Source organism: Sciurus vulgaris (assembly GCF_902686455.1).
Source record: "Sciurus vulgaris genome assembly, chromosome: 2".
NCBI classification, from domain to species: Eukaryota; Metazoa; Chordata; class Mammalia; order Rodentia; family Sciuridae; genus Sciurus; species Sciurus vulgaris.
In genome coordinates this window covers 139,014,614-139,036,389 of record NC_136462.1, presented here as the reverse complement: position 1 = coordinate 139,036,389, position 21,776 = coordinate 139,014,614, and the positions used below count along the sequence as shown (strand labels likewise).

General features: G+C 38.3%; 1 long non-coding RNA gene across 20 annotated transcripts in view; it reads right to left on the bottom strand.

The window, feature by feature from the left end:
* The window catches only part of LOC306654856, a 116,104-nt gene that overhangs the window by 79,266 nt on the left and 15,062 nt on the right, over positions 1–21,776 (bottom strand). For 18 of the 20 annotated variants that reach the window (XR_013762079.1, XR_013762080.1, XR_013762081.1 and 15 more), the window contains 2 exons: positions 15,285–15,436; positions 12,951–13,015 (listed from right to left, as the gene is read on the bottom strand). This is a non-coding gene — a long non-coding RNA (uncharacterized lncRNA). Of the gene's footprint in view, positions 1–10,975; positions 11,067–12,950; positions 13,016–15,284; positions 15,437–21,776 lie in introns of all 20 variants that reach the window. The other 2 variants (XR_013762083.1, XR_013762096.1) reach the window with 2 other exon arrangements.

Below are 21,776 nucleotides of genomic sequence, written 5' to 3'. Positions count from 1 at the left end.
CCCCCCGCTGGAGCGCCATAGAGGAGGCCGGTCGGCACAGCGCTGGGACTCTCGGAGCAGCCACTGGGGCTCCGGCGGCTGCCCGGGGGAGGAGAGGCGGGGAGAACTGTGTGGACTCAGGACACCGGGGCCTGCCCTGAGGAGGAGGAGAGGAGCGTGGCCACTTGGATTCCGAGAGACTGCGCCAGAGCTGCAGGCGGTTGCCAGAGGAGAAGCCGCGCGGCGAGCTGTTTGGAATCAGAACGACGCTTCTGAACCCCGGGGCCTGCCCTGAGGACGAGGAGGAAGAGGAGCAGCCGCTTGGATTCGGGCGACTATACGGGAACTACAGGCGGTTGCCAGAGAAGGGGCTGCGTGGCGAGCTGTTTGGACCCTGACCACTTCTGAACCCCGGGGCCTGCCCGGAGGAGTAGAAGGAGGAGAAGGAGCGCGGCGGGTCCTTTGGACTAGCAGTGACTGCATTAGCGCTCCAGGCGGCTGCTCAGAGGAGAAGGCGAGTGGTGAGTTATTTGGTCTTAAAGTGACAGCTTCTGAACACAGGGGGGCTGCCTGGAGGAGAAGCGTGGTGGGACGCTTGGTCTTGAGGGACCACACCAGAGCTCCGGGCGGTGGCCCAGAGGACCCGTGCAGCGGGTCACGTGGATTCAGAGCCACTCAGAGGGACTGCTCCTGAACACCCGGGGGGTTATCTGGAGAAGGAGGAGGAACGGGCAGGGTCACTTCGACTCGGAGTGATTGATTGCCCCGGGCTACGGGTGGTTGGTGGGAGGAGGAGGCACGAAGTGAGTTTCTTGGACTCCTAGTGACCGCACCGGCATACTGGGCAGCTGTCTGGAGGAAGAGGCCTGTGGCGGGTCTCTGGGACTCAGAGCGATTGTTCGGGGCCACAGGTGGCTGCTCAGAGGAGGGGCCACGCAGCCAGGCGATTAGGTGCAGAACAGGGTCCCAGGATCTAGGAGGCTTCTGGGTGGAAGAGCCGCACAGAGACAGGCTTAGGGCGGAGCGAAGGTTCCAGGCCTATGGACAAATTCTCTGAGGAGGGGCAGCCTAAGGAGATTCATCTGCGAAGGGTGAGGCTCCCAGGCCCAGGAGGTAGGGCCGGGCCCCTGGAAACTTTGCAGAGGAAGGCAGCCCAGCCCAGGCAGTAGATGTAAATTGAGGGGAACCTCTAGGAGGAAACTGACCAGCGAGACCTCCCCACCGGGTGAGTCTTCCCTGCTGGGTGAGGTTTCCCACAAGGACGGTAAAACCAGAGGCTCAGGCCCAAACAGGCCTTGCCTCAGCCCACAGCCTAGGTCCCCTTTGGATGACCGTTGGTCAACAAGTGGAGGCACCTCTGCCCACTAGCAGGGAATATACCCCACCTGAAGGCCACCACTCCTAGAGAGGCAGCTTCCTTGTGGAGCACCGCATTATCAACCTCCTCCAAGACTTCAGCCTACTGAAGGCTAAGAGGGGATATATATAGAAATCTTCAGGGTCATTGTAAATCAACAGAGGAAATCTGCAATATCTCAGCGGTCCACTGATATCTGAACAACATGAGAAAACAAGGAAAGAAAATGCTGCAAACAAATCTAGATGTTACATCAATAAAACCCAATGACAGCATGGCAGAAGAAATGACAGAAAAGGAGTTCAGAATGTACATAATTAAAATGATCAGAGAAGCAAACGAGGAGATGAAAGAGCAAATGCAAGCATTGAATGATGAGATGAAAGAGCAAATGCAAGCATTGATTGATCGCACCAATCGACAGTTAAAAGAGCAAATACAGGAAGCAAAAGATCATTTCAATAAAGAGTTAGAGATATTGAAAAAAAAACCAAACAGAAATCCTTGACATGAAGGAAACAATAAACCAAATCAAGAACTCCATAGAAAGCATATCCAATAGGATAGAACACCTGGAAGACAGAACCTCAGACATTGAAGACAAAATATTTAACCTTGAAAACAAAGTTGAACAAACAGAGAAGATGGTAAGAAATCATGAGCAGAATCTACAAGAACTATGGGATATCATGAAAAGGCCAAATTTAAGAATTATTGGGATTGAGGAAGGCCTAGAGAAACATGCCAAAGGAATGAACAACCTATTCAATGAAATAATATCAGAAAATTTCCCAAATCTGAAGAATGAAATGGAAAATCAAGTTCAAGAGGCTTACAGGACTCCAAATACACAAAATTACAACAGACCCACACCAAGGCACATTATAATGAAAATACCTAACATACAAAATAAAGACAGAATTTTAAAGGCTGTGAGAGAAAAGAACCAAATTACATTCAGGGGGAAACCAATACGCATATCAGCAGATTTTTCAATCCAGACCCTAAAAGCTAGAAGGTCCTGGAACAACATTTTTCAAGCCCTGAAAGAAAATGGATGCCAACCAAGAATCTTATACCCAGCAAAACTTACCTTCAAATTTGACGATGAAATAAAATCCTTCCATGATAAACAAAAGCTAAAAGAATTTACAAAAAGAAAGCCAGCATTACAGAACATTCTCAACAAAATATTCCATGAGGAAGAGATGAAAAACAAAGAAGCAAATCAGCAAAGGGAGGAATTATCCTAAAGGAATTGTCAAATAAAGGAGGAAACAAGTTGTGTCAAACAAATAAATAAACAAAATTTTAAAAATGAACCAAATGACCGGGAAACCAAATCATTTCTCTATAATAACCCTGAACGTTAATGGCCTGAATTCATCAATCAAAAGACATAGACTGGCAGACTGGATTAAAAAGAAAGATCCAACAAATATGTTGCCTGCAAGAGACTCACCTCATAGAAAAAGATACCCATAGATTAAAGGTGAAAGGATGGGGAAAAACATACCATGCACATGGACTCAGCAAAAAAGCTGGAGTATCCATCCTCATTTCCGATAATGTGGACTTCAAGCCAAAGTTAGTCAGAAGGGATAAAGAAGGTTATTTCATACTGCTTAAGGGAAGCATAAATCAGCAAGATATAACAATCATAAACATCTATGCCCCAAACAGTGGCTCATCTATGTATGTCAAACAAATCCTTCTCAATTTCAGAAACCAAATAGACCACAACACAATAATACTAGGTGATTTTAACACGCCGCTCTCACCACTGGACAGATCTTCCAGACAAAAATTGAGCAAAGAAACCATAGATCTCAACAACACAATCAATAATTTAGACTTAACGGACATTTATAGAATATTCCATCCAACCAAGAGTGAATACACCTTCTTCTCAGCAGCACATGGATCCTTCTCTAAAATAGACCATATATTATGCCACAAAGCTAATGTTAGCAAATACAAGAAGATAGAGACACTAGCATGTATTCTATCAGATCATAATGGATTGAAGTTAGAAATAAATGAAAGAGTAAAACACAGAAACTATTCCAACATTTGGAGGTTAAACAATATGCTATTATATGATGAATGGATAACAGAAGATATTAAGAAGGAAATTAAAAAATTCTTAGAGGTAAATGAGAACAAAGAAACATCATATCAAAACCTCTGGGACACTATGAAAGCAGTACTTAGAGGGAAATTTATTTCATGGAGCGCATTTAATAAAAGAAGTAAAACTCAACAAATAAACAACCTAACACTACAGCTCAAAGCCTTAGAAAAAGAAGAACAGAACAGCACCAAAAGTAGTAGAAGACAGGAAATTGTTAAACTCAGAGCTGAAATCAATGAAATTGAAACAAAAGAAACAATACAAAAAATTGACAAAATAAATAGTTGGTTCTTCGAAAAAATAAACAAAATTGATAAACCTTTAGCCACACTAACAAAGAGAAGACGAGAGAAAACCCAAATCACTAAAATTCGGAATGAACAAGGAAATATCACTACAGACAGGATGGAAATACAAAACATAATTAGAAGCTATTTTGAAAATCTATACTCCAACAAAATAGAAAATTTCGAAGACATCAACAGGTTTCTAGAGACATATGAATTGCCTAAACTGAATGAGGAGGACATAAACAATTTAAATAGACCAATTTCAAGTACTGAAATAGAAGAAGTCATCAAAAGCCTACCAACAAAGAAAAGTCCGGGACCAGATGGGTTCTCAGCCGAGTTCTACAAAACCTTTAAGGAAGAGCTCATTCCAATACTTCTCAAAGTATTCCATAAAATAGAAGAAGAGGGAACCCTCCCAAACTCATTCTATGAAGCCAATATCACACTGATACCTAAACCAGACAGAGACTCATCAAGGAAAGAAAATTTCAGACCAATATCCTTAATGAACATCGACGCAAAAATTCTCAACAAAATTTTAGCAAATCGCATACAAAAACATATTAAAAAGATAGTGCACCATGATCAAGTGGGTTTCATCCCAGGGATGCAAGGTTGGTTCAACATCAGGAAATCAATAAACGTAATTCACCATATTAATAGACTTAAAGTCAAGAATCACATGATTATTTCAATAGACGCAGAAAAAGCATTTGATAAAATACAGCACCCCTTCATGCTCAAAACACTAGAACAAATAGGGATAGTGGGAACATTCCTTAATATTGTAAAGGCCATTTATGCTAAGCCCATGGCTAATATCATTCTAAATGGTGAAAAGCTGAAAGCATTCCCCCTAAAAACTGGAACAAGGCAGGGATGCCCTCTTTCACCACTTCTATTCAACATCGTTCTTGAGACTCTGGCCAGAGCAATTAGACAAACCAAAGAAATTAAAGGGATACGAATTGGAAAAGAAGAACTCAAACTATCCCTGTTCGCTGATGACATGATTATATATTTAGAGGAACCTGGAAATTCCACCAGAAAACTCTTAGAACTCATAAGTGATTTCAGTAAAGTAGCAGGTTACAAGATCAATGCCCATAAATCCAATGCATTTTTATACATAAGTGATGAATCTTCAGAAAGAGAAATTAGGAAAACTACCCCATTCACAATAGCCTCGAAAAAATAAAATACTTGGCAATCAATCTCACAAAAGAGGTGAAAGACCTCTACAATGAGAACTATACAACACTAAAGAAAGAAATTAAAGAACACCTTAGAAGATGGAAAGATCTTCCATGTTCTTGGATAGGAAGAATTAATATTGTCAAAATGGCCATACTACCTAAAGTGCTATACAAATTCAATGCAATTCCAATTAAAATCCCAATGACGTACCTTACAGAAATAGAGCAGGCAATTATGAAATTCATCTGGAAGAATAAGAAACCCAGAATAGCTAAAGCAATCCTTAGCAGGAAGAGTGAAACAGGGGGTATTGCAATACCAGATCTTCAACTCTACTACAAAGCAATAGTAACAAAAACGGCATGGTATTGGTACCAAAATAGAAAGGTAGATCAATGGTACAGAATAGAGGACACGGACACAAACCCAAATAAATACAATTTTCTCATACTAGACAAAGGGGCCAAAAATATGCAATGGAGAAAAGATAGCCTCTTCAACAAATGGTGCTGGGAGAATTGGAAATCCATATGCAACAGAATGAAACTAAACCCATATCTCTCACCATGCACGAAACTAAACTCAAAATGGATTAAGGACCTCGGAATCAGACCAGAGACCCTGCAGATTATAGAAGAAAAAGTAGGTCCAAATCTTCATCTTGTTGGTCTAGGACCAGACTTCCTTAACAGGACTCCCATAGCACAAGAAATAAAAGCTAGAATCAACCACTGGGATAGATTCAAACTAAAAAGCTTTCTCTCAGCAAAGGAAACTATCAGCAATGCGAAGAAAGAGCCTACAGAGTGGGAGAATATCTTTGCCAATCATACTTCAGATAGAGCACTAATCTCCAGAATCTATAAAGAACTCAAAAACTCTATTCCAAGAATTCAAACAGTCCAGTCAACAAATGGGCTAAGGAAATGAATAGACACTTCACAGAAGAAGATCTACAAGCAATCAACAAACATATGGAAAAATGTTCAACATCTCTAGTAATAAGAGAAATGCAAATCAAAACCACCCTAAGGTTCCATCTCACCCCAATTAGAATGGCGATTATCAAGAATACGAGCAACAACAGGTGTTGGCGAGGATGTGGGGAGAAAGGTACACTCATACACTGCTGGTGGGGCTGCAAATTAGTGCAGCCGCTATGGAAAGCAGTGTGGAGATTCCTTAGAAAACTTGGAATGGAACCACCATTTGACCCAGCTATCCCACTCCTTGGCCTATACCCAAAGGACTTAAAATCTGCATACTACAGAAATACAGCCACATCAATGTTCATAGCTGCTCAATTCACAATAGCCAGACTGTGGAACCAACCTAGATGCCCTTCAATTGATGAGTGGATAAAGAAACTGTGGTATATATATACTATGGAATATTACTCAGCCATAAAGAATGATAAAATTATGACATTTGCAGGCAAATGGATGAAATTGGAGAATATCATGCTAAGTGAGATAAGCCAATCTCAAAAAGCCAAAGGACGAATGATATCGCTAATAAGTGGAGGTTGACACATAATGGGGGGGAGGGAAGGGTTAGAGTTAGGGTTAGGGAGGGGGGCAAGTATAGAGGAAGGAACTACTATATAGAGGGTAAAGAGGGGTGGGAGGGGTGGGGGGAAGGGAAAAAAATAACACAATGAATCAAACAACATTGCTCTATGTAAATTTATGATTACACAAATGGTATGCCTTTACGCCATGTACAAACAGAGAAACAACATGTATCCCATTTGTTTACAATAAAAAAAAAAAAAAAAAAAATCAAAAAAGTAAATAAAAAAAAAAAAAAAAAAAAAAAAAAAAAGAAATTAAAGAAAACCTTAGAAGATGGAAAGATCTCCCATGTTCTTGGATAGGCAGATTTAATATTGTCAAAATGGCCATACTACCTAAAGTGCTATACAGATTCAATGCAATTCCAATTAAAATCCCAATGACGTACCTTACAGAAATAGAGCAAGCAATTATGAAATTCATCTGGAAGAATAAGAAACCCAGAATAGCTAAAGCAATCCTCAGTAGAAAGAGCAAAGCAGGGGGTATCGCAATACCAGATCTTCAACTCTATAATAGTTGTTAATAGTAACAAAAACGGCATGGTATTGGTACCAAACTAGACAGGTAGATCAATGGTACAGAATAGAGGACATGGACACAAACCCAAATAAATACAATTTTCTCATGCTAGACAAAGGTGCCAAAAATATGCAATGGAGAAAAGATAGCCTCTTCAACAAATGGTGCTGGGAAAATGGGAAATCCATATGCAACAGAATGAAACTAAATCCCTATCTCTCACCCTGCACAAAACTCAACTCAAAATGGGTCAAGGAATCAGACCAGAGACCCTGCATCTTATAGAATAAAAGTAGGTCCAAACCTTCAACTTGTTAGCTTAGGATCAGACTTCCTTAACAGGACTCCCATAGCACAAGAAATAAAAGCTAGAATCAACAACTGGGATAGATTCAAACTAAAAAGCTTTCTCTCAGCAAAGGAAACCATCAGTAATGTGAAGAGAGAGCCTACTGAGTGGGAGAATATCTTTGCCACTCATACTTCAGATGGAGCGCTAATTTCCAGAATCTATAAAGAACTCAAAAAACTCTACACCAAGAATGCAAATAATCCAATCAACAAATGGGCTATGGAAATGAACAGACACTTCACAGAAGAAGATATACAAGCAATCAACAGATATATGAAAAAAATGTTCAACATCTCTAGTAACAAGAGAAATGCAAATAAAAACTACCCTAAGATTTCATTTCACCCCAATTAGAATGGCGATTATCAAGAACGCAAGCAACAATAGGTGTTGGCGAGGATGTGGGGAAAAAGGTACACTCATACATTGCTGGTGGGGTTGCAAATTAGTGCAGCCACTCTGGAAAGCAGTATGGAGATTCCTCAGAAAGCTTGGAATGGAACCACCATTTGACCCAGCTATCCCACTCCTTGGCCTATACCCAAAGGACTTAAAATCAGCATACTACAGAGATACAGCCACATCAATGTTCATAGCTGCTCAATTCACCATAGCCAGATTGTGGAACCAACCTAGATGCCCTTCAGTTGATGAATGGGTAAAGAAACTGTGGCATATATATGCAATGGAATATTACTCGGCCATGAAGAATGATAAAATTATGGCATTTGCAGGCAAATGGATGAAATTGGAGGATATCATGCTAAGTGAGATAAGCCAATCTCAAAAAACTGAAGGACAAATGATCTCGCTGATAAGTGGATGAGGACATATAATGGAGGGGTTAGCGTTAGGGTTAGGGTTAGGTTTAGGTTTAGGGATAAGGAGGGTGGTAAGAATGGAGGAAGGAAGGACTGTATAGAGGGAAAAGAGGGATGGGAGGGGTGGGGGGAAGGGAAAAAATAACAGAATGAATCAAACAATATTGCTCTATGTAAATTTATGATTTTTATTAAAATAAATAAATAATTAAAAAAATAAATATAAAAAATAAAGCATATATTTACTGGAAAAAAAAAATCTTAAGTGACTTGAGATTTGATGTTCCAGGATGGGAGAACCCAGTGTTGTAAAGATATCATTCTATTGTAAATTAATAAAAAGTTTTTGATAAAATGTCTATTAAAATATTAATATGATTTGTACAAATAAAAAAAGAAAATATCTCGTACTTAAATTTGTAAACATATTTTAATGCATTAACAACTAAAAACCAAATGACAAATGATGAAACATAAAATGCAGCATATCATGGTGAAAGGGTTAATAAAATTAAGTTAATGAAAACTTTTATAATTTAGTGGAAAAACAGGTAATACCCCCATAGAACCATGAGGCAAACTTAAGTAAATAAAAGTAAAAACAAGCACATACACTACATACACACAAAACAAGACCAATATAAAACATGAAGGGAATGTCACAAATAACCAAAAAAAAAAAAAAAAAAAAATCACAGTCAGTAGGCCACTAAGGTTTATTCCTTATTTTGGAAAAAGTTAATATTTCCTGAAATCAGCATTCTCATTCAGTGCAAATAGCAATGTAAATTGGCATCAATACTTGAGAGGGCAACCCTACAAAAGGTATCCAAAAATAAATAAATTGATAAATTAAAAAGGTTTTGATCCAGGATTTTCACTTATAATTTTAGCCAGAGGAAATCAAAATGCACACAAAGGTTTTACAAAAGACATAGTGATCTAACAAGAGGTCAAATGAATCACTGGTGACATAAAAATCATGTTTTAGATTAGTTTTAAGAATTTGAGCAGATCATCAATTCTGTCTTGTCAAATGGGAAAAGTAGTTTTCAAAACAGTGGACCACACATCAGAAACCTACTCCTCCTTTTCAAACAAACAAATATATGCGTATTAAAAAAAAGTAGAGGAAAAAGATTTTAAAATGTATTTCAAAGTATGAGCAACAACAACACTCCACCAGTAAGGCTCAGAGGCGATTTCTATTCACGTCATCATGTTTTGCCATAATTTCCTAATGTTCTGCCATGGATGTATATCCTTTCACAACCAAGAAAATAAAAATATTCTCCTGTGCTTTTTAAATCCTAGTTTGTTAAAAGTGTGTCAATGGAAGACAAACTGCCTGGAAAGGATGCTGTAAGGGACAAAAGGAGAGCCCAGGCCACCAGACCTCTTCAGCTTGTGAGTCTAAACCTTCACCTTATTCTGGCATTTTTTTTTCCCCTCTCCTTTTTCATCTGTTCTCGGAAAGTTTGCAGCTTCCAACACCATTTTATTTGCTCCTCCTGTGAGTGACAGACCAGAGTGTCCCAAGAATCCTTAATGTATTTTGTGTCAGGGGCCTGTGGGTCAGTAAGGTTATTAATAAACATAGCCTCTTGTTCTAATTTCGGTCCCTCCTCTCCTTCATGCCTCTCCTCCTGCCCTGCTTTTCCTTTCACTTCTCTCTCTGTCTGACCCTTTTCCCCTCCTCCCTGATATAAAGGAATCAGCCTTCATTTTAACACAACTTTTGGCACTTTTCCCATAACTCTTTTTTGATGCCATTATGGTCCTGCTAAGTTTTCATGGGGAATTTAATTTTTGAGGAAATGTTTAGTGTCCTAAATCAATTCGATGCAGCTGAGGCGATGCTATGATCTGACAGGCATGGGAGACTGGAGGGATAAGCAAAATTGAGGCAAAATGTGGATGGGCAGGGGGGTACCTTGTTTTTAAAAAGAATTTCAGTTAGATTAGACAAGATTCACTGACCACAAATTTAGCAGAACATGAGAGGCCAGGTCTACACAGAAAGACATGAGGTTAGAAGGCAGAAGACAGATTTTAATTTTACTATTTTTATATTATCTTTGATAAAACAAAAAGAACTTAAAGAGTTCATCACATGCAGAGTCTTATACCTGCATACATGTATAAGAGTTACCTGGATACACATATAATTTGATATATGCACATCAATTTTATTTTCCATTTAGAACTTGATTTACCACCTGAAGTTGTATTCGGAGTAAGCCTTGTTCTATTGTTTATTTTATTACACATACAGAAGTGGTTACATTGCCATCACCAAATGCTCAGATGCAATCTTCAAAGTCCCTGCATTTTGTACGAATTCTGTTCAATTTTTTGTTGTTGTCATTTTTACTTCCAACATTTTTTAACTGCAACTTCAAACCAAGGAAGATTACTTTGTGACCTGAAAATAGTCCACTCCTGGCAAACATACATACACACACACACACAAACTGCATGTGCTCTTTCAATTTTATTAAACTTTAGTTCTTTCTTCTAAAAAAAAAAAAAAAAAAAATTGGATCTCCAAAAGAGTTCCAAATATGTGACTCAGTTATATGTACCAATGAGCATTTACTCAACAATGATAAAGCAACATTTTAATGTGGGAAAATATGTAGAAAGTAACACATGATTGCATGTTGAATTATTCATACCTTTCAAATTAACCTATTACACTTTCATATTCAAGAACACATTAGTTTTTGAATGTGACCTAGACTACCTTTTTTAGAATGAGTGGAAATCTTTTGTAGTAATACAATTTTTTAATTCATGATTAATCTGACTTCAAACTGGGGTTCTCATATTGTGCACTGTTGAAAAAAAATAATGAAATTACAAGTATGAATTAAGATAATTATGTATATGTAAATTCATCATCATGAAATTTGCTAGTTTCATAGCATTTAAAGAATTGCACCTAACTTTTGGTCTTTGCCAAACTGAGAAAGTCTATGTGAACTTTGAATTAATTTTACATTCAACTTTATTTTTTCTTTTGGTTGTGGGTATAGAAGTCAGGGTCTCACACATACTAAGGCAAGTGCTGTACCATTGAGCTACATCCTCAGTCCTGCATTCAATTTCTTCATGGACACCAAAACCACTGCCCACAACAGTCAGAAAGGCAGGGATTCTAAACTCAGCTAAAATGGCCACTGGGACTAGCCATTAATCAGACCTGATTGAATATAACTAATTTGGTTCCCTGCTTACTCTTTACTTTGTCCTTTTCCTTTTGAATAGATAATACCTATTTGTTCTGTACCAAAAATCAAAGGAAGAGTATAGCTTTAAATGTGTTCTGTTAAATGTGTGGTCATCTCTTATTCATGAGATAATATTTCATTAAGTTACTTTTAAGAGCAGTGTTTTTCTTTACATACATAGGTTTGCATGAGCATTAACTTGCTAGTTAACGGTAGGGAAGAAAAAAATAAGGAAGCTTTTATTGAGTGCCTCCTAAGTACCACACATCGTAGGAGTGGCATGCAGTCATTTGTTGAAGTGTATATGTTATGCTAAATGCTTCCACAATTTGCTTCTGATGTTGTCCTCACAACATCACTATGAAGAAGTTTTTGTCAACTTCAAGATACTGATGGGGACAACGGGGTTTACAGATGTTACACAACACTCCCAAGACACACAGTTATCGTAGCACAAAGTAGAGATTCAAACCCAGGTTCTGCTTGCCAAACTACTACTGCCACTGATTATGAATAAATGGAATTCACTGTTTATAACAGCAAGGGCTGGGACCCAGAGTACAAAGGATTAACTCCTGAGGTTTACTGAAACCAGGGATTGAGGCTAGTGACATCTGGTCACTTAGAAGATATTATTTGGGGATGTTCCAGTGGCCCAAAAAGGACTTCCAAAGTTACATTAGAAAACATGCTGAAAAACACTAAAAAAGGTCTATCATAACCATGATCGTGTTAGCATGACAACATATGTATTATATATTAGAACACCCATAACACTGTGGGATTCAAATTGAATAGATGAGTGACTTTGAAAAGCTGAGCACCTTTGTGCCCCTGTTTTATGTGTTTTAAATTTTCTATATTCAAAAAAAGGGTTCAGTTCCAAGGTGTTCCTTTAAATTTTGATAAATAAATGTTCTAAAGATCCTCTATGGGGAATTTTCCCCCTCACATAATAAGGTTGTATGCAAAGCACAGTTTGATGCCCCGTAGCAGATCTTTCTTTTTAATGCCCACTCTGTTCGCTCCTTCCAAGTCCCAGTCTGGGATCCGCAGGTTGTGGGACAAGGATAAAGAATGTGGTGAGTATCAGGCTACAGTTCTTAATCCTCTGGGGATAAGATTTCTTATGAAAACTGGCAGCTTTTTTGTTCTTCCTTAGTCTTTTTAACACACAGCCAGGTCTCTGTTTAGCTGAGCCTGCTGTGGTTGCGACTGTACAGGGCTAAATTTATGCTGCTGACAACTCCCATTGAAGTGTCACGGTGGCACAGTCAGTGGGAGTTGTGTGCATACCCACACGGCAGCCCGTGGCCCAACGAGTGTAACAGCATCTCTGCCTTGGGAGATTATTGGTATGATATGGGCAATGTGTAATGGATAGGGCAGTTTGTGTACAAATTTCAAATGACTTGCTACACCCCTTTCAGATGGTTGCTGTCAAAAGTATTAGCACATTACACACACAACAACCACATATCATGTTACCAGTGGCCCATGCTCCTGTAGAATGGTTCCTCCCACGTCTCACAGTAGGTAATCGCTTGGGGTACCTATTGAACACACACAAAGGAGAAAATAGTGTTGAATTTTATTCTTCAAGCTTGACTGTACTAATTCAGAAGGAAGAAAATGCCCAACGTGTTTAAATTAGCATGGACTGGGGTTCGAAGAGTTTGCCTGTAGAAAGGTATCTCTGAAAGATTTAAACTTTCAACCTGATAAGAACTTGATTTGACACACTGAAGCTGAACCAAGGGGAGCCTTTAGGTTGCTATGCACATAAATCAAGACCCACTCTGACGTCAGCAGCTTCATGGCTCCTATTAACTTCCACATAATGGATGAAGTTTTAAAGTATCTCCTTGAATGAGTCTGCCTCTGACCTGGAGATCTACAAAAGTTTTACATGAAATTAATATCTCAGAAACACTAGCATTCCTGAACAGCTCCTTTTCATGATAAAAATACATGTCATCTCCTCTCAGTCTGGAACAAATACGAACTAATCAACATGATTCTCCCCTTCTGAGTTTAGATTGGACTTGGGTGTATGATTTTTCTGGTCTTCCCTGCTAAATGAAGGCATGGTAGAGTTGCCTCAATAAAGATACTGTTGATGTTATTGTACACAGAAAGGTTAGCAGGAAAATAACCACCAGAGAGACGTTGAATCTACGTGACTTCTTTTTATGGTCGATTTCTCTCTCTTTTTTCGTTTTTCAGTACTGGGGATTAAATTCAGGGGTGCTCTACCACTAAGCTATGTCCCCAGCCCTGTTTTTAAATTTTGATACAGGGTCTCAATAAGTTTCCTAGGCTGACCTCCTCTTGTGATCTTCCTGACTCAGCCTCCTGAACTGCTGGGATTACAGGCATGAGCCTGGCTTCAAGATTTCTCTGTTATAATAATATTGAAAATCTGTCAGCATTAGAAACTATAGTATTAATTATATTGTCTGCTTACATCCAGTGTTTAGAACACTGTTGAAGCTCATCCACCTATATTCTCAATATATTAGCACCAAATGCCCCTGTATCTCTCTAGAGATACAAATATGAACAACATTGTCCCCTTCCTTAAGACTCTTGCCTCAATTTATTTAATCTCTATAGTAAATAATGCATGTCATATGCCAGAAAATAGTTTAAGTGCTTTAAAAATATTAAATCATCCAGGCATGGTGATGCACACCTATAATCCCAGCAGCTCAGGAGGCTGAGGGAGGAGGATCAGAAGTTCAAACTCTGCCTCAGCAACCTAGTGAAACCCTGTCTCAAAATAAAAAAATAAAAGGGTCTGCGGTTGTGGCTCAGTGGTTATGTGCCTCTGGGTTCAATCACTGGTACTCGCCCACCCCACAAAAATGTTACATCATTTAGCCACTAAAACAATTACATGTAGTAATTACATTATCTCCATTTTACAGATGAAGAAACTGAGGCACAGATAAATAAACAAGTTCTAGGTCATGTAACTTGTACATTGTCAAGCGCAGCATTTAAACCCAAGCAAATCCCATTCCAGAGACCCCTCCATTAACCATTTTTTATGAGCTGATTGAAGAAATAAATATGCAACTATTTTCAACATAACACTGGTGACATGGAAGATCCCAGAAACTCTAGAAACCCAACATCTGCAAAATTTAGTTCAACAATTGTGAAAAACTACTTTCAAAAAAGCTGGCCAATTTGTAAAACAACAAAACATGAGAGAGATTCTAAAAGCTACCAAAAGCCAAAGCAAAATGAAATTTAATGGGGATAAACATGAGACATTCTTAAATGCATTAAATCCGCTGTAAAAGCCCCAGATGATTGAGGTCTGACTCCAGGGTACAGAACTCTTCACTGATGGAGGGCTCTCTTTAAGACCAGTAACAGGACATAGCAGACAGATACTGTCCATGCTGCTCACAGAAATTCTGTGTATTTTATTTATTTCAAGAGGGTTCTTAAAAGATTCTGGAAAGCCAAGGCTAACTCAGGAAAGCAAAACTTGCTGAGTTATATGGGGAACTGGAAATCTCACCAGTAAAACAGCAGCAGTGGATTGAGGAGTATGACTATTTGAGTATTTGGAGGTCTATCACAAGATAAAGGGACAAGATTCAATCGTATGGCCTCTAAGAATAGAATTTGATCTGATGGATTGATGTTCCAGAGATGTGGATTTTGGCTTCCATTTGAGGAACAAAGCTATCTGTAAACAAAGCTCTCCTACACCAGCAGCTTGGGGAGACTGAGCCCTTCTCTTCCATTTCTCTAGATGACCCTGGGCAAACTGGTGGGTTTTGCCCAGATAGTCACACATGTTACCTGCCTTAAATATGCAACTCCTGAAATTTCTCAGTCTTCATCTACAGTCATCTGTCCATCTCCAGAGCCCCCAGTTCAGCTAGAAGTTGGATCAATGCTCAAATCTCCTTCCAGAGGTAGGATTCCATGTCTTCTTGATTTCGCAATGGAGCCTTGAATTTAAAAATAAAAAAATGTAAAAGGATTATCTCTGTTTTATTAGGTGAAGAAATGTCAGAGTGCCAAGTACCCAGCCAGCCCCTGAGACAATGTCTATCCTCTCACACCTAGATTTCTGCTCATCTTTGAATGACTGCTTCTGCTAACCAACCTTAGTATTGTTACAGAGCAACTCAGTCCTAACCTTATTCTAGAAAATTGGTCTGGTCCCCTGTGGCCACTATATCATTTAGCTGAGAGCTTACTATCATTTCTAAGTTAATTTGTGACTTAATTGTAAATGTCAGGAAGCTCTGACATTGCAGAAAATGGTAAAATTTTCAGATGAACTGGAGTCAGAAAAATCCAAAGTTGAACACAGTTGGCTTTCTGACCAGTTTTTACCAGTAAGATATGTCGACATGAAGGATCTGGAATGGTATTATCTAGGAGTTGCCTTAGAAGACTAAGTACATCCAGGATGATTTGCTGAAAACTGAAATGCTTTCCTGCTCTGCGATTCCCACATTACTACACTATCACAGCCTCGATCCTGTTCTCATCTAAATGACTGTCCAAGTGACAAAGCTTGAAAAGCAGGAATTCAGTCCCTGACTGTTGTTATTTCCAATTTGATGGTCTAATGGTTGTATTTGGTGTGGCTGAATTTTTAAACTCTGAACACATGCCATTATGGCCACAGGTAAAATGATAACCTGTCTTTTCCACACTGCTGCGTTTGGCAGCTTACTCTTCAAGAATGACTACTTTTCCCATTTCTTCTTGCTTCTTGATCTCTGTGGATATTCACCCCTCCCCCCGCAACTCCTGCAAGGTCAAAGCCTTCTTCACATCAGGATTACATTAAAGAAAGAGGAGTACTTTCAAAAAGTTCTAGAATTACCAGAGTTATGAAAAATGAAGGCTGTTCCTCCTAAGAAGAGGGAGAAATCTATATCTCGGTTTCAAACAATTCAAACTTGTGAGTTCTGTCCAAATGTTCTAGATGCCCCTTTTTGCTCACAATATCTGTATTTACCACACCTAAGTTACTCATTCTCACCAAAACAGTTCACATGATAATAATGTCATTACCATTTGTTACTGACAAAAACACAATGTGTTGGAAAAGGGAGTTAAATTGAAGGGGCATGGTACGTAAGCAAAAGATGACAGGCAGCCTTCATTTCCTAACTTTTCTTGCAAAAATCATTTTTGAGAAACAGCAACCTGAAAGACTATTCCTGACACATTTTGTAGTCAGCCAGACTCCTCTCTGAGTGATAAAACCCAGGCCTCCTTTACAGAGGGTCTATGTGTTAAGTGTTTTACCTGGAAGACAATGTTCAGTTCCCTATTCATTGACATTTCTCAGGCAAGTCACAACAGGACTTTTTCACCTGCTTTTCTCTGTACTCAGACACACAGGTCAAAAGAGAAGTCAATGTTGGGCTGAAATTCCTGTAATTTACAATCCCCAGCTTGTGGACCACAGCCAAAGGGCTCTGGGCTACAAAGTGTAAACAGACCATTGTTGCCTCCTAATCTGGGTAATTGGTCCCAAATGCTGTTGCCACTTTACAGATCGATGCTTTACATACTTTTTTAAAGAATCTGGAACTTTTCTTTATTGGCAGGGAACAGTTTGCAGTGTTAATTCAGTCTTTTCATCAGCACTAGGATTCCTATAAACAGCCAGGTGATTTCATTTGGGGGCCTGTAGACACAAGACGCTCAAGGCCTCCTTTGAGAGTTCCTCTTCATTTTCTTATGTGTATCCAATCTCTCATTTGGTCCCACATCCAAGCCAACTGCCATGTGTTTAATCAACATGCAGTTTCTGAACAAGCTGAGCAGACTGGGTCACCTCCGAGAGGATGTCAACCAGATTTCAGAAGCAGGGCTATGTCTCGTTCTAGCATAATGTGTTCTTATCAGTACATTCCTTCAAGGTAATGCATCATAATGAATTTGGACTAAAACCAGATGTTTTGCAACATCACCTTCTGAGCACAATTGTGGGGATGTTGTGTGGGAGTGAACAGAGTGCTGTTCTGGGAGGTGACCAGGCTTGGGGAGGACTTCAAGGGATTCTGACTTTCTAACCCTGGTCAGGTAATATACTGTCTCTGATTCTTGTTTCCATATCTGTAAGGAAGAGATAATAATATATATGCCTTACAAATGTATCATGAGGATTAAATGAGATAATAAACATAAAGAATATGGGGTATTCCATGTATTATTATGCAAAGTTTTTTTTTTTTTTTTTTTTTTTTTTTGTACTAGGGATTGAACCCAGAGGGACTGACCACTGAGCCACAACCCCAGCTCTCTTTCTTTTATTTTCTTTTGGGACCGGTCTCACTAAGTTGCTTAGGGCCTTGCTAAGTTGCTGAGGCTGGCCGTGAACTTGCTATTTTCCTGTCTCAGTCTCCCGAATTACTAGAATTACAGGCACATCCAAACCATGTCCATCTATGCAAAGCAGTTTTAAACCCTTTTTTTTTTTTTTTTTTTTTTTTAATGGTACTGGGAATGAAACCCAAGGCCTCATGCACTCTAGTTGAATGCTCTACCACTGAACTACACCCACAGTCCTAAAACATATTTTTAACATATTTCTGCCTCAACCTACACAAGACAGGGAATGAAATTTTCTTTTCCCATAAAATTTCTGGATATGGCTTTTCACTATTCAAATAAAATATGACTTTTTTGTGGGTCTCTCAAGACAATGACAGACTCTTCAAATTTAATTTGCTCTTAGACTTTTCTTTTTTGCTTCTTTCTAACCTCCCTACTGACATTTGTAGGCCCTCATTTTTCTTCTAAATATTTCTAGCATGCAGTCTAGTTCTCTAGTAACTACTGCTTAGCCACATTCTACCTATTTAATTCTTTCAGTCTTTCCTTCCAAGTCAATTTCTCACCCTGTCATTTCTGTATTTTCTTTAAATTTCACTTAGTTTCTCTGTCTTACACACTAAGGCATTTTACTTATAATGTAGTTTTCTAAGTGGAGGTTTAGGAAACCAACTCCCTTCCTACTTCTAAGATAAGAAGATTGGCTTTCCCCCATAAATTTACCACTGCCCTCAAAAATCAAAAAAGGGAAGACATCCCTGCCATTCATAGTTTGCAGCAGTTCATTTTCCAAAGAACACAGTAACTGTTATTTTCCCTTGAGAAGCAATATAACAGTGGACGTAACGGTGGAGACTCCAAAACCAGTTGTACTGGGAGTCAAATCACTCTACAAGCAGTGTAACTTTGGGCAAGTTATGCAATTTACCTCTGCTTGGTGTTCCTCATCCGCAGAATAGAAATAATAGTGTTTGCCTGGTACTGCTGCAGGAAACTAAGTCAATACATGTAAAGCACTTAGAAGAGTGCCCAAGAATACTAAACATCTTATAAATGTTAGTTCATCATGCTTCATCATGTTCTTCTTTAAAAGAAATTATGCATATTTGGCAATTCAAAGACTATCAGTTTCCCCACTCTGAGTCTCTTGTATGTTGTCATCCTTCCACACACATCACTGAAAATGTTTCATTGTACTGTCTTCCCTACTACAGAATATGACAGGAAATATGAAATAAAATATTACAAAAGAATTCTAAAAATATCTTCTAGTACCCTCTCCCCTAACCCATCATCCATTCATCATTAGCTAAAATAGGATTAATGTTTTATTATGAACCTAAAATGGAACTATAGTTTATCCCAAAGTTAGTGAGTGTAGTTTAGGCTTTAGGAAAACCTGGTTTGAATTTTAGTGAACCTTTTCTACTTTCAAATGCCAACAAAGATTTATAGCTTCAGGTGGATACCAAATGAAATTGGGTAAGTTCGTCTGAGTTTTACTCTAAGTTTTTCATGTGAATGAACTCAAATTTTATACAACTTAATCCTTATATTTACAGTTTTTCTGCTATTTTTACTTCAGTTGACAAGAAATATTAAGCAAAAATTGAGACAGGCTGTTCGGTCTCTAAACAAATTGCAGTGTTATAGAATGCATATATTCCTTTGTCTCAATAATAAATATAATTTCATATTTATTATTAGAAGAATATCATGTCTTTGGTGACATGTACTTTAAAGTCTCAGTTATACTGTGACTTTAAAATCAAATGTACATAATATAAGCTTTCCCCAGTTTTGCATTTTATCCCCCAGAAGTCAGAAGTCCAGACTTTAAGCTACCTAATTTCCTCAAATTATATGCTAGAGGTTTGGGAAGATTTAAGGATGGATCTTTTATATCAAAATGATAGGTTCACAGTTCATGATTGATGATCTTGTACATATAACTGATAACTGCCCATTAGATAAAAGGGCCTTCTGGGATGAGACGATCAGGCAAAAGCGAGCGTAGAGGAATTTCTAAATATTAATGTTTGCAGATATATGAGAAATTTACTTGCAGTCTCTATGTTATTATAAGATAAAATAATCATAAATAACACTTACGAAACTTATATAAATGAACTCTGAAAAGATTATTTGCCTAAAATGCATTTTTCCCTTCAAAAGTTAAATGAAAGCTTTGCAGTTAAATTACTCAGAATATCCACTTTTAATTTAATGAAACAAAGTTATTCTGAGATTTTTTTTTTCTTAAGAAAAGTACCTATAAGCCACGTGTGGTGGCCCACTCCTGTAAACCCAGCCACTTGAGAGTCTGAGACAGGAGGATTACAAGTTCAAGACCAGCCTGTGCAAAATCAGTGAGATCCTATCTTAAAATAAAATTACATAAATAAAAAAGCATCCTTAGCCCCTTTTAGTAACTCAGAGCTCGAGTGCCCCTGAGTTCAATCCCCATTACTGAAAAAGAAAAAAGAAAAATGTGCACAATATAAAATTCCCCCCAAATATTACTGATACCTTTTCATTCATTGGGTACTTTTCATACTGATGAAAAAAATTAAAAGCTGAAAACACACACAAAATAAGTCATGTTTTTTTCTTCTTCTTCCATTTGTAGTCCCCAAACTGCTGCTCATAAAAATAAACTTTACAACATCTTTGAGAATCCTAAAGAACCCCAGTCAAGATTTTGTTGGCTCGAAAAGAAAGCAGTTTTGATATTCAAAATTTTGACCTCCCTTACTCAATTCCCAAAAGAGAAAAACCAGCAATCTTAGCAAGATGGTAAATTTAAGGGATTCTGTAATCTAACTTATGATCAAACAGTAGGGAATGAGAAAAAGACATAAAAAGTTTCAAAAATAACTCAAAATAGAAAGTTGAGTATTTCTTTAAGAAGCTTTTCTGTTTCTAAATTAGTGACTGAATAGCATATTACTGAAAAATAGTGAAGTTTGTGCTGGCATTTTCCATTTAACTGCAAAAAATAAAAAAGTCCCCTTAATGTATTCCACTACAGAATCATTTAAAACAATATCAAACAACAGATTTTTGTTGGTCAAATATTCCAGGTACCATCCTAGAAAACCAGCCAGCTAAATAATGGACATATCTATACCCAGCCCCTGATACTCATGCAACATACAACTCTGCATGCATATGCACGCAAGCATACACACACGCATGAAACCTGACTGGGCTCTGGTCTGGGTCCTTGATAACTCAGGCATATTGTAAGCCCTGGAAAGAATTTTAATCTACATGGTTTGAAAATAGGGGCCTTTTAAATATGCTGCATACAATTTGTGATGGTCATCTCTAAAATGCTGCTCCATTATCCTTTTCCATTTGGAATGAATGAGGCTAATTAATTTCAGGCCATACTTGATGAGGTCAGCACCATACGAGGGGTGCGTGCTAGACATTGCTAATCTCTTTCAGCTGAGAGTGATGAATTAAAGATGAAGCATGCCTTTGCAGGCCTAATTTAGAATGTATATCAAAAAACCTACAGCAAATAATACTATACCATACAACAAAGGAAAACTTGTTCTCTCAGGCTCCCTGAGTTGTGTTGATTTTAAAGACATTTTCAGTCCTCTTTGGAATTCCAGCTGTGGATGGGTGAACCATATCAAGAAAATCAAGCCATCTCTCACACATGGCCATGCGGACAAAAAGTGGGATTAAAGGAAAGAAAGAAAGAAAACAAAAACAAAATACAACAATCAGGGTTTAATCCTTTGTGTATTAAAATTCCACCTACACATTAGGCTTTTTTTTTTTTTTTTTTTTCCAGAGCTACCAGACTAACAAAGATCCCAAATTAGCAATACCTGTATTCAAGCAATGACCACCCAGCTCTGCTGGGACATTTCAAAGCAATATGCTAAATGAGGCAGCCTGTTGTTTTTAAAGCAGATATACTAATGAGGCTTATTAGGTTTTTCCATGTCTCTATTTTGAAAGCCAATA